Genomic DNA, 11,718 nt, shown 5'->3' on the forward strand with positions numbered 1-11,718 from the left:
TAGGTAAGTAGATTAGATAGAGTTGATAGAGAATTATAAAGTAAATATGATAAAATGTTAACATTTGAGGACTCTGGGTAAAGGATATACAGGAATTCTCTGTATTATTCTTTCAATTTTTATATAATTTTGAAATTTTCAAAATTCAAAGTTAACAAAACTGAATGTCCCAAAAGAGCAAATTACTTAACCAGGCTCCTCATGGTCTTGTTTGAGGGAGGAAATCTTCCTTTCTAAAGAGCATAATCCACAGATTCCATAAAATTAGTTGGATAGTATACCATCTTCTCCCATTACCTTGAAGAGATTGCGTACAATTAATTATTTTTTCCTTTAATGCTGAAAGTATTCTTCATTTAGATATCTAGCCTAGAATTCATTTTATGAGCAAATATTAAACTATAATTAATTTCCTTAAGAGACTCAGAGCTATTCAGATTTTAGATTTCTTCTTGTGTATATTTTGGACAGATTTTCCATTTTTAAAGATTATTTAATATATTTATTTAGGGATGGAGTTTTACTCTTGTTGCCCAGGCTGGAGTGCAATGGTGCAATCTCGGCTCACCACAACCTCTGCTTCCCGGGTTCAAGCAATTCTCGTGTCTCAGTCTCCTGAGTAGCTGGGATTACAGACATGTACCATCACACCTGGCTAATTTTGTATCATCCCTTATATTAAATCTGTAATGACCACAGGATCTGGACTGTTGCACATTTTTGCATTCTTTGACAGATAGTCCTTTTTTCCTTGATCAGTCTTACTGGGAGACTATCAATTTTATTATTTTCAGAAAAATCCATTTTGGCTTTATTTTCCTTTTGTGAATGTTTATTTTCTATTTCATTAATTCATACTCCTTACCATTTAACTCTTTCTACTTTCATTAGATTTATTTGCTTTCTTTTTATAACTTCTTGGGATAGATAGTTAGATCATTGCATTTTAGCCTTTTTTCCCTAATACATACACTGAATACATTTATCTTTAATCAGGACTTTAGCTGTATGCCACAATTTTTACTATCATTCAGATAAAAATATATTCTAATTTCTATTGTGCTTACTTCTTTGATCCATGGGTTATTTACACTGCATGTGTGTGAGTGTGTGTGTGATTGTCTGAATATATGGTGAGTCTGTGCTGTCCAATATGATAGCCACTAACCACATGTGGCTATTTGAACTAATTAGAAATGAAACTTAGTTCATCAGCCACACTAGTCACATATTAGTGTTCAGTAACCACATCTGGCTAGTAACTACTGTGTTGACTATAGTAACTACTGTATTCAACACTATAAATAGGACAAAAAGAGTCTTATTGGACAGCACTACTCTAAATGATTTCCATCTGATGAGATTTGTTGTTGCTTTATGAACCAGTACATGCTAAGTTTTGGTAAATTTTCTCTGTGCACCTAAAAAGAGTAAGTTTTCTGCCATTGATTGCACTGTTATCTATACATCAATAAGGCCATTTCGTTAATCAAATTGTCAACCTACACTGTAATTCCTTAGAATTTTTTTATGTTTGTTCTATCTTTTACAAATGTGAGAGTTGTTTCAGTGTGTAGAGGTCACGGTAATAAATACATAAAAGAAACAAACGTGAGAATTGTGAAAGTCTCCTACTAGGATTACAGAATTATCACTTCTTTTAGTTTTGTCAATTTAAGCTTTATATATTTTGGAGTGAAATTATTGTTATGTACATGGGGTTCTTGGCTCTCAATAGAAATTAGTAATAGAAATGAAGATGAGGCCAGGCAAACTTTTCCTAGACAAGGGTTATTAAGACTTACCCCCAGAAAGTTTGGGCATAAGGGAGACAGAACAGGAAAAAGTTCTTGGGCTGACTCCCCAAGGGGAGTGCATTGTGATGTCTTAAGGAGGGTGGCACGCAGAATTCATGAGGTAGGTGAGTGTCACTATATGTGCAGGGTAGAATGCAGAGTGTGCAGATACAGTGAGGAATCTTGGTAACATATATGATCATAAAAGGGCAGATAAGCCCCTCCTTGGGCAGGAATTTTAGTATTATAATGAAGCATGGGTCAAAGATTGGTCATTCTTCTGGTTTTGTGCACATATAGGTGATAGGGTTAACTCCTTGGAGTGTAATTTATGTTGGGATGTTGCTTATTTTGGTTTTTCAAGGTCTCACAATCAGCAGATATGGTGCCTTGAGTAAGATTTACGGTGGGATGCTGCTTATCTTAGTTTCCTCAGAGAGCTTGCAAGGTCTGGTCAGTAAGTATGTATGAAAAAATACATTGGCAGGGGCTGGCTGAGTCCCACCCCTACTCTGTTTCTTTCTCCCTGAGAGATTTTACCTTCCTTATTTTTAAGGAGAAGGGGCTGGAGGTCTTGTCTTCTGGAGCTGCTTCTTCCTGAACTGGACTGTTGTCCTTGCCTAACATTGGAGGTTGTAAAAATCTCTTGCTGACTGATCTAATGATTTATAGGGACTTAGATTCTCCTAGTATAGTATATGTTGTTCCATCATCAGCTTGAGTGGAGACTGTTGAAGCCTGGAAGATACAAGCTTCAACCATCCACACCTTTGTTGAGTCAGCTTCCTAGTCCTGAGAATATATTAGTTTAGTTAAACAGCTGTGTCTCATTCCAGGAGGAGGCATTGCAAATAGGCTGAGCCTCTATATTAATGAAGGCAAACAGGTTTTTAATAAGAGGCATTTCTATGGAAAGAGAAAAAAAACAAAGATTAATGTTGGACACAATATATCCAGACGTTAGACTCAAAATATCTTTAGTTACCAGGGAGGAAGGTGGTCGCAATCTGACACATTTTTCTTGCCTATATCATGAGAAATAAGCTTCAGCTTGCAGGGCCTCAGGAACATGGGAGCAGCAATTTCATTGAGTCCTAGTCTGAAAAATAAAAGAAAATTTTGAAAATGTTGGTTTGGAGTCCAGAAAGAATTAAAGAGCCAATCCAAATTGTAGAATATAACAAAAACTCAAAAACAACAGACAAGAACTGGAATCCAATAACTAGTGCACTATACATTTTCTTTTTAAACAAAATGTAATTTTCCTGTCCAGTATCCTAGTTTTACCAAAGACAAACCATGGTAGGACATGGTATAACAAGACTAAAACTTATTTTGAGGTAAGCTTTAGCCATTTTTTTTTTTTGAGACAGAAGCTTGCTCTGTCACCCAGGCTGGAGTGCAGTGGTGCAATCTCAGCTCACTGCAACCACTGCCTCCTGGGTTCAAGTGATTCTCATGCCTCAGCCTCCCAAGTAGCTGGGACTGCAGATGTGCATCACCATGCCCAGATAATTTTTGTATTTTTAGTAGAGAAAAGGTTTTGTTTGTCACATTGGCCCGGCTGGTCTCAAAATCCTGGCCTTGTGTGATCCACCTGCCTTGGCCTCCCAAAGTTCTGGAATTATAGGTGTAAGCCACCATGTCTGGCCATTTTAGTCTTATTATACTTGGTGTGATTATTTGCATAAAGTACAGCAAGAATAATCATTTGCCATATAGTATCCTTTTTTAAAATAAATTGGTTTTGCTGAAACTTTATTCCGTAGGAATCTCTGGTTAGACTTTTCAAAGCCTTAAGCCCCACTGTGGATGTATTTGTGCCTATAAATACTTGTATGAATTGGGTGAACGCTTAGAAGTCTTATAATAGTTTGGGGGCTCCTGGGCCTGTCAGAAAGTGACAATCTTTTCCACAGGTCAGGAACCCTGCGCAGGAACTGCATAGACAAAGTATGAAACCATTTCCTCCAAGGAGCTTTTATGGGATCTCTAAGTAATCCCCAATTTTTAAAAGCATTCTGAAAACATACTATTCCAGTCAAAACCTTAATAAAACAAAAAGTGTCTCTAATTGTGCCTGTTACAAAAGAAGACAGATTCTTATTGCACTTAGGCAAACAACTATATTGCCACAAGTTAGGAATACTCACGAATAATTTTCAAATTCTGGAGAAGTTAACCAGAGAGAGAGAAATATGCCCCCAATTTTGCTTACAGAAGTATACTTTACTCAGTTGTTAAAAGGTGTAAATAGCTTAAAAGAGAAAAACGTTTTCTTGATTCTGAAAAACATAGCAAAAAGGATCAGCAATGTTTTAAATAAAAAGGTCTAAGAAAGATTATTTCAGTCTTTTTTGTTGTTTTGAAACAGGGTCTGGCTCCGTCACTCAGACTAGAGTGCAGTGGTGTGATCACAGCTCACTGCAGCCTCATCCTCCCGGGCTAAAGCAATCCTCTTACTTTAGCCTCTTGAGTAGCTGGGACCACAGGCATATGCCACTATGCCCAGCTTATTGATTGATTGATTGATTGATTGTAGAGACAGGGTCTCCCTATATTGCCCAGGCTGATCTCAAACCCCTAGGCTCAAGTGATCCTCTGGCCTTAGACTCCCAAAGTGCTGGGATTATAGGCATGAGCCACTGTGCCTGGCCTATTTCAGTCTTCTATTTAAGTCCATGCAGTTAACTCTTGTTCTGCCCAATATTGGGCCAACAGTCCTCATGAACACATCAGCTCTCTATGCAAGTCCTGGAGGTTTTTTTTTTTTTTCTATTTCAATGGCACAATCTCTAAAGTTATCAGGAACCTTCATTCAAGAGCACCCATGAGAGTTTTATAGCTGATTATAAACCACCTTTTGAAAAGGATCAAGACAACAATTATCTGTAGACGACAAAAGTCTTAGGACAGTCACAGTTAAAGATACAACTAACAAGGAAATCTGGCCATCTCTGTGGCACACAATAATTCCACATAACCATAATTATTACTGATAACAAATACTGAGACAAATCAGAATTACATCAGAATTAGGAACAAAAATTGTCTTTTCTTCCAAAAATACAATTATGGAACACAAATTAATAACATATTTATATGTATGACCCAAAGGAAGTTAAACACATTTTATATTTGACAGTGTTTTCTATATGATCTTAATATACCAACTAGGCTCAATATGTCGTTTTTGGACTTCAGGGGACCTAATAGTTAAAAAGTTAATTAGGACCAAAAAAAAAACCAGATTTAATTTAGAAATTGATCTTGGAAAGTTTGTCAATAGCAAATGTTTAAAACACTTGATATCATAAAATAGAATCCCAGGTCACTATAAGCCATTTATTTAGCCAAAATAATAATAATTTAAAGATTTTTTTAAAAAGCAAAACTTTTATTCTTTGGTAGAGACTTGGTTTTCCAGACAATAAGATCTGGTGAAGACATCATAAGGCCAACTGAATCTGTCTCCTTTTAAAATCTTTTATTATCTTTCTAATTATTACAGAAAAATCTTGTTTAAAACAGAAAACCAAATTCTACCTTTGTATTAATGCATTATTAGCATTAAGGTTAATTTTAAATAAAATCTTATAAACAAATCTATCTAATTTTACTTAGTTTGACCACAAGGTAAGATGTCCATAAATAACCCTTTACAATTTTTGGTTAGAGCAACTTAATATTCCAAGAAACCCTTGTTATTTTGACACATGGGCCCACATTTTGGCTTTGCATCATGTGCTTTTATTTTAATGTTTAATTTGTGGAAAAAGTAAATAATACCCTTTTAATTGTAACTCAACTTGCTCCCACATGTAATTTTTTTTTTTGCAAGAGTAGTCTTTTATAAATCTTTTACAATTCGTTTAAACCTTTAGTTTTATCATATCTTTCTTTAATTTGAAATAATTTTTAAACCCTCTAAACTGGAAAAAATTACTTTCTCTTTAAAAAACCACATCCCCATGGCTTTTTATAAAAAAACACATAGCTTTTATTTTTAGTGTAAGCAATTTTAATTATGTACCAGGTGCAGAGCCTAAGACACGGAACTGAAGATAATATCTGACTCTTTTTCCACCATAGTGAGGGGCATGGCTAACTCTACATGTCCCGTCCCCGGGCCTAGAATCTAATGGCTTCGAAGCAGGCAAGTTGAACAGTTATCAAAAATTACAGAAGCAGTTTATGATCTTAAAGCATCTAGCAAATACAGTGTTTTTTTTTTTTTTTTCAAACACAGTCTTTTAACCTGCCTAATTTAGGCCAAATGTATGAATTTTGAAGATGTTTTTATTTTGCCAATAATCTTTAAAACAATCTTAAATTTGTCAAAGATTGCTAAAGTCATATAAACTAAAACAGCATTGGACTTAATTTATGAGTATTCATTTACTTATAAGCCAATTTAGTAGCATGCTAGACACAACACTTAACATAATGCATGTACACACACATAAACACATCTAAACATGTATATATACACATAAAGATCCAATAGCTCTTACCTCATATTCTAGCCAAATATGATAGCAATACAAAGTCAATACTTCATAAAAGATGGATGGATCCAAATGATTTTTTTTTAAACAAAATTGGAAACTGTTCATATGGCTAAATTTTGTTTACCCCAATAGATAATCCAAGGAAAGCTGTGGACCAAAATTTGGGTAAAGCAGTCTCTATGACAGTTTGTTTTAAAAAGCCTCTTTTACCCTTTGTTTCCTTCAGTTTCAAATGAGTTTCCAATGTTTATATTTCAGTTAGACCATAAATAATGAGTCTTATCTCAGCACCAACAGCTTAGTAACAACAGATTCAAAGCAGGCAGAGGAAGACAGTATTAGAAGACTCTACTTAACTCCATAGTTGCAGGTTAATCATTTGAGCTCTCAACTTTCCTTACTGTGCAGAAAACCAACACTGACTCCCACATCCAGGCATCCATGATGCTTTCCTTAAGTCTAGCCAGGTGTCCCTGGCACCATCTCAGGCAGTCTCCCCAAACTGACAGGACTACACACTGGACAGACAAATAACAGGAAAAGTCAAAGATCTCTCTTCCCCACTAAGTGTGGCACAGGGAAATGAAGTAGACAGGGCTTTTAAACAAAGTTACAGAATCAATAGCCAGAGTTCCAGAAACCAGATTCTTTAGGACTCCAGCCCAAACCAGACTGCCTGATTCTTCGGGACTGAAATCCAAACCAGACCATGTAGGCCAGGGGAGGGATGCAACATGTCCTGCTTCCTGCCAGGTTAATCAGACCCTGGGGGAAACTGTTTTAATTCATCTCTCACAGATGTCTATTAAGGCAATCCAAAATAGTGAAACTATGGGGAAAGTGAAGAAAAATAAAAAGGAGTGCTGAAAGGAGCAAATGAAGATAGAAAGGAAAGGAGAACATTGTTTATGGGTGGAGCAAGGAGCCCCAGGAGGCCAGATGAAGGCTCACCATTTGTGGTGACACTGAATCAAAGGTTCAGGTACCTGCTCATTAGCTGCAAAAAGGGTCACATCAACTAGTCCTGCAAGCTCTCAACCACCCAGCATAAGGACAAAAATCCTCACAATCCCTTCATGGTTGCCAAGAGATATGTTATTGGTATGACACTGTCAGCTCTCAATGTAATGGCAATTAATATGAGGCCAGTCAAACTTTTCTGAGATTAAGTTTTATTAAGACTTATGCCCAGAAAGGTTGGGCATAAGGGAAACAGCACAGGGAAAAAGAGTTCTCTGGTTGACTCTCTGAGACTGCATCACGATGTCTTAAGGAGGATGACATGCATAATTCATGAGGTAGGTGAGCATCACTACATGTGCAGGATGGAATGCAGAGTGGGCAGATACAGTACGGAATCATGGTAACATACATGTCACATGATCAAAATGGCAGATAAGCCGAGTGGGGTGGCTCACACCTGTAATCCCAGCACTTTAGGAGGCTGAGATGGAAGGATCACTTAAGCCCAGGAGTTTGAGACCAGCCTGGGCAACATGGTGAGACCCCATCTCTACAAAAATAAAAAAATTAGGCAGGGCATGGTTGTGTGCGCCTGTAGTCCCAGCTACTTGGGAGGGTGAGGTGGAAGGATCACTCTAGCCCAGAAGGTCAAGGCTGCAAAGAGCTGTGATCATGTCACTGTCCTCTAGCCTGGGTGACTGAGTGACATCCTGTCTCAAAACAAACACCAACCAACACCCCTCCTAAAAACAACAACACCTCAATGAAACAAAATGGCAGATATGTGGGAATTTTAGTATTATAATGAAGCATGTTGTTGAAGATCATTCTTCTGGTCTTATGCACATCAGGGCAACAGGGTTAACTCCTTTGAATGAGATTTATGGTGGGATGCTGCTTATCTTAGTTTTTTTCAGAGCACTTGCTAACCTCTGGTCAGCAAGTATGTTATGGAAAAATACATTGGTGGGGGTAGGCTGAGTCCCATCCCTACTCTGTCTCATTATTGGGTGTATATACTTTTAAGAATATTTATATTTTTGCCAAATTGACTCTTTAATCAATAGAATGTTCTACTTTATTAACATTTTTGCCTTAAGGTCTACCTCCTGTCTGATATTAGTAAAGCTATTTAACAGCTCTCTTCAGTGTTTGAATATTGTATCTTTTTCCATACTCTTAATGTTAAATTTCCTGAGTCCTTATAGTTACTGTGTGTCCTGGGTAAGTGGCATATAATTAACTTTTTAAAAAAGTTTCTAGTGAAGAATATTTGTCGTTTAGTTCACTTACATGTAATTACGGATGTATTTGGGTTTGTATCTAATGTGTTTCTATTTGTTATCTATTTGTCTTCCCTGTTCTATGTTTTCTATTTTTGTTGCGTTCTTTTAATCAATACTTTTAATTAATGCGTTTTACCTTCTATTAAGTTGCTAGATATACTCCTGTTTTACCCTAGAGATTATAACATGCCTCCTTGGTTTTTATTAGAATCCATTACAAATTGGTACTTTTACTACTTTCTTGAGAATGTCCTGATTTTAGGAATTATTATCTTGCAGTCAATATTCAGTTAGATTTACCTTCAGATTTACTCTTTCCATGCCTCTTCATTTCTTCCTAAAATTGTTTTTCAGAATAGGATATTTTTCCTTAATTTTTGGCTATTACGAGTAGTAATCGTCATGCACATTGATGTACAATATCTGCTTGAGTCCCTGATTTTACTTCTTTTGGGTATATATCAAGAAGTAGAATTGCTGGATCATACGGCAATTCTATTTTTAAGTTTTTCAGGAGCCACCAACATTCCCATCAGCAATGCCCAAGAGTTCCAATGTCTCCACATACTTGCTAACAAGTTCTGATTTTGTTTTGTTTCTTTGGAAAATACCCAGTCTAATGGATCTGAAGCAGTATCTCATCATGGTTTTTTATTTTTTATTTATTTTTTTATTTTTGAGACGGAGTCTGGCTGTGTCACCCAAGCTGGAGTGCAGTGGCGCAATCTCGACTCACTGCAGCCTCCACCTCCCAGGTTCAAGCGATTTTCCTGCCTCAGCCTCCTGAGTAGCTGGGTCTACAGGAACGTGCCACCATGCCCGGCTAATTTTTTGTATTTTTAGTAGAGACGAGGTTTCACTGTGTTAAGATGGTCTCAATCTCCTGACCTCGTGATCCGCCCGCCTCGGCCTCCCAAAGTGCTGGAATTACAGGTGTAAGCCACTGCGCCTGGCCTTCATCATGGTTTTGATTTGCATTTTCCTAATGGTTAATGATGTTGAGCATCTCGTCATGTGAATATTGACCATTTATATATCTTCTTTGGAGGAGTATCTATTCAAGCAATTTGCCCACTTTAAAATCGGGTTTTGTTGTTGCCTGTGCTTTTACTGTCATATCCATTAAAATCATTGACAAATCCAATGTCATGAAGGGTTTCCCCTGTCTTCTTGTAAGAGCTTTATATTTTTAGCTCCCATGTTTAGGTCTTTGATCTTTTTTTTGTTGTTGTTAAATTTTGTATATGGTACAGTGTAAGGGTCCAACTTCATTCTTTTGCATGTGAATATGCAGTTTTCCCAATTCTATTTGTTGAGAAGATAGTCCTTTCCTCATTGGATGGTCTTAACATCCTTGTCAAAAATCATTTCATCATATATGAGAGGGTTTATTTCTAGGCTTTCTATTATATTTCATTAGTCTATGTGTATTGACCTGAAGGAAGAAAATGAGGCAAAATTAACGTAGAGAGTATTTTGGCCAAGGTTGAGGACTGGAATTTGGGAACCACTGGGAAGCGCTGCAGAGAGCAAAGGAGAGTCTCGAGTCTTTAAAAGAAAAAAAGAAATGGGATGAATCAAAACAGAAAGCAATTTACAAACGTTTGAGGAATTCTCATTGGTTTACAGAAATAACACTGATTAGGGATTAGCTATACATTGTTGAACTAATGGGTATGAGCTATGGTTTCCAGCATAAGGCATTGTTAGGTTTATGGTTACTTGGTGGTGACAGTCTAGAGTCCCTATAGCAGGCAGATTAGAAATAGTTAGCTCAAGCCTGAAGTAAAAAGTGACTACTGTCACATTTCAATGTCTATTTGGGCCTGATAATTTAAAGGAGGTTCACATTCCTCAGATTAAAAGTTTCTTGTCTTCCTCAAGTGTCTGTCTTTATGCCAGTACCACACTATTTTGATTACTGTGGCTTTGTATTAAGTTTTTTTTTTTTTCAAAGACTGGGTCTCACTCTGTTGACCAGGCTGTTCTCAAACTCCCAGGCTCAAGGGGTCCTCCTACCTCAGCTTCCTGAGTAGCTTGGACTATAGGTATGCATCACCATGGCTGGCTATAGTAAGTTTTGAAATCAGGAGTGTGAGACCTCCGACTTTATTGCTTCTCAAGATTGTTTTGGCTAATTGAGATCCCTTTACGTTCTATACGAGTTTTAGAATTAGTTTTTCTATTAATGCAAAACTTGTCATTGGAATTTTGATAGGGATTGCATTGAATCTGTAGATTTCTTTGGGTAGTATTGAACATAGGATATCTTCCCAATTATATGTGCCTTCTTTTGCGTTTTCCAGCAATGTTTTGTAGTTTTTCAGGGCACAAGTCGTTCACTTACTTGGTTAAGTTTATTGCTAAGTATTTTAGTCTTTTTGATGGTATTGTAAATGAAATTGTTTTCATTTCCTTTTTAGATTGTAGATTGTCAGTATATAGAAATGTAACTGATTTTTGGGTGTTGATTGTGTATCCTGCAACTTGGCTGAATTCACTTATTAGTTCGTGTGTGTGTGTGTGTGTGAGATCTTAAGGGTTTTCTGTGTATAAGATTATGTGATCTGCAAATAGAGATAATTTTACTTCCTCCTGTCCAATTTGAATGCCTTTTATTTCTTTTATTTGCCAAACTGATCTGCCTAGGACTTCCAGTATTATGTTGAAGTCGTGAAAGCAGGCATATTGTTTCTCTTAGAGAAAAAGATTTCAGTCTTTTACCATTATGATGCGCACTGTAGGATTTTTTTTTTTAATATGGCCTTTATTATACTGAGGTAGTTTCCTTATATTCCTTGTTTGTTGAGTGTATCATAAAAGTGTTGAATTTTGTCACCTTTTTCTGCATCAGTCGAGTTAATCATACTTTTTTCCTTCATTCTGTTACTGTGGTGTATTACACTGATTGATTTTTGTATGTTGAATCATTCTGAATTTCAAAAATAAATCTAACTTGGACATGGTGTATAATTATTTTAAAGCATTGTTGTATTGTGTTTTCTAGAATTTTGTTGAGGATTATTTATAGGGGACATTGGTCTGTAGTTTTCTTGTAGTGTCTTTGTCTGGCGTGGTGTCAGGTTAATGCTGGTTTCATAAAATGAATTTGGAATTGTTCCTTCCTTTGTAATATTTTATAGGAGTTTAATAAGAGTTGGG

The sequence above is a fragment of the Macaca thibetana genome, chromosome 18 (genome assembly GCF_024542745.1).
Source record: "Macaca thibetana thibetana isolate TM-01 chromosome 18, ASM2454274v1, whole genome shotgun sequence".
In the NCBI taxonomy this organism is placed as follows: Eukaryota; Metazoa; Chordata; class Mammalia; order Primates; family Cercopithecidae; genus Macaca; species Macaca thibetana.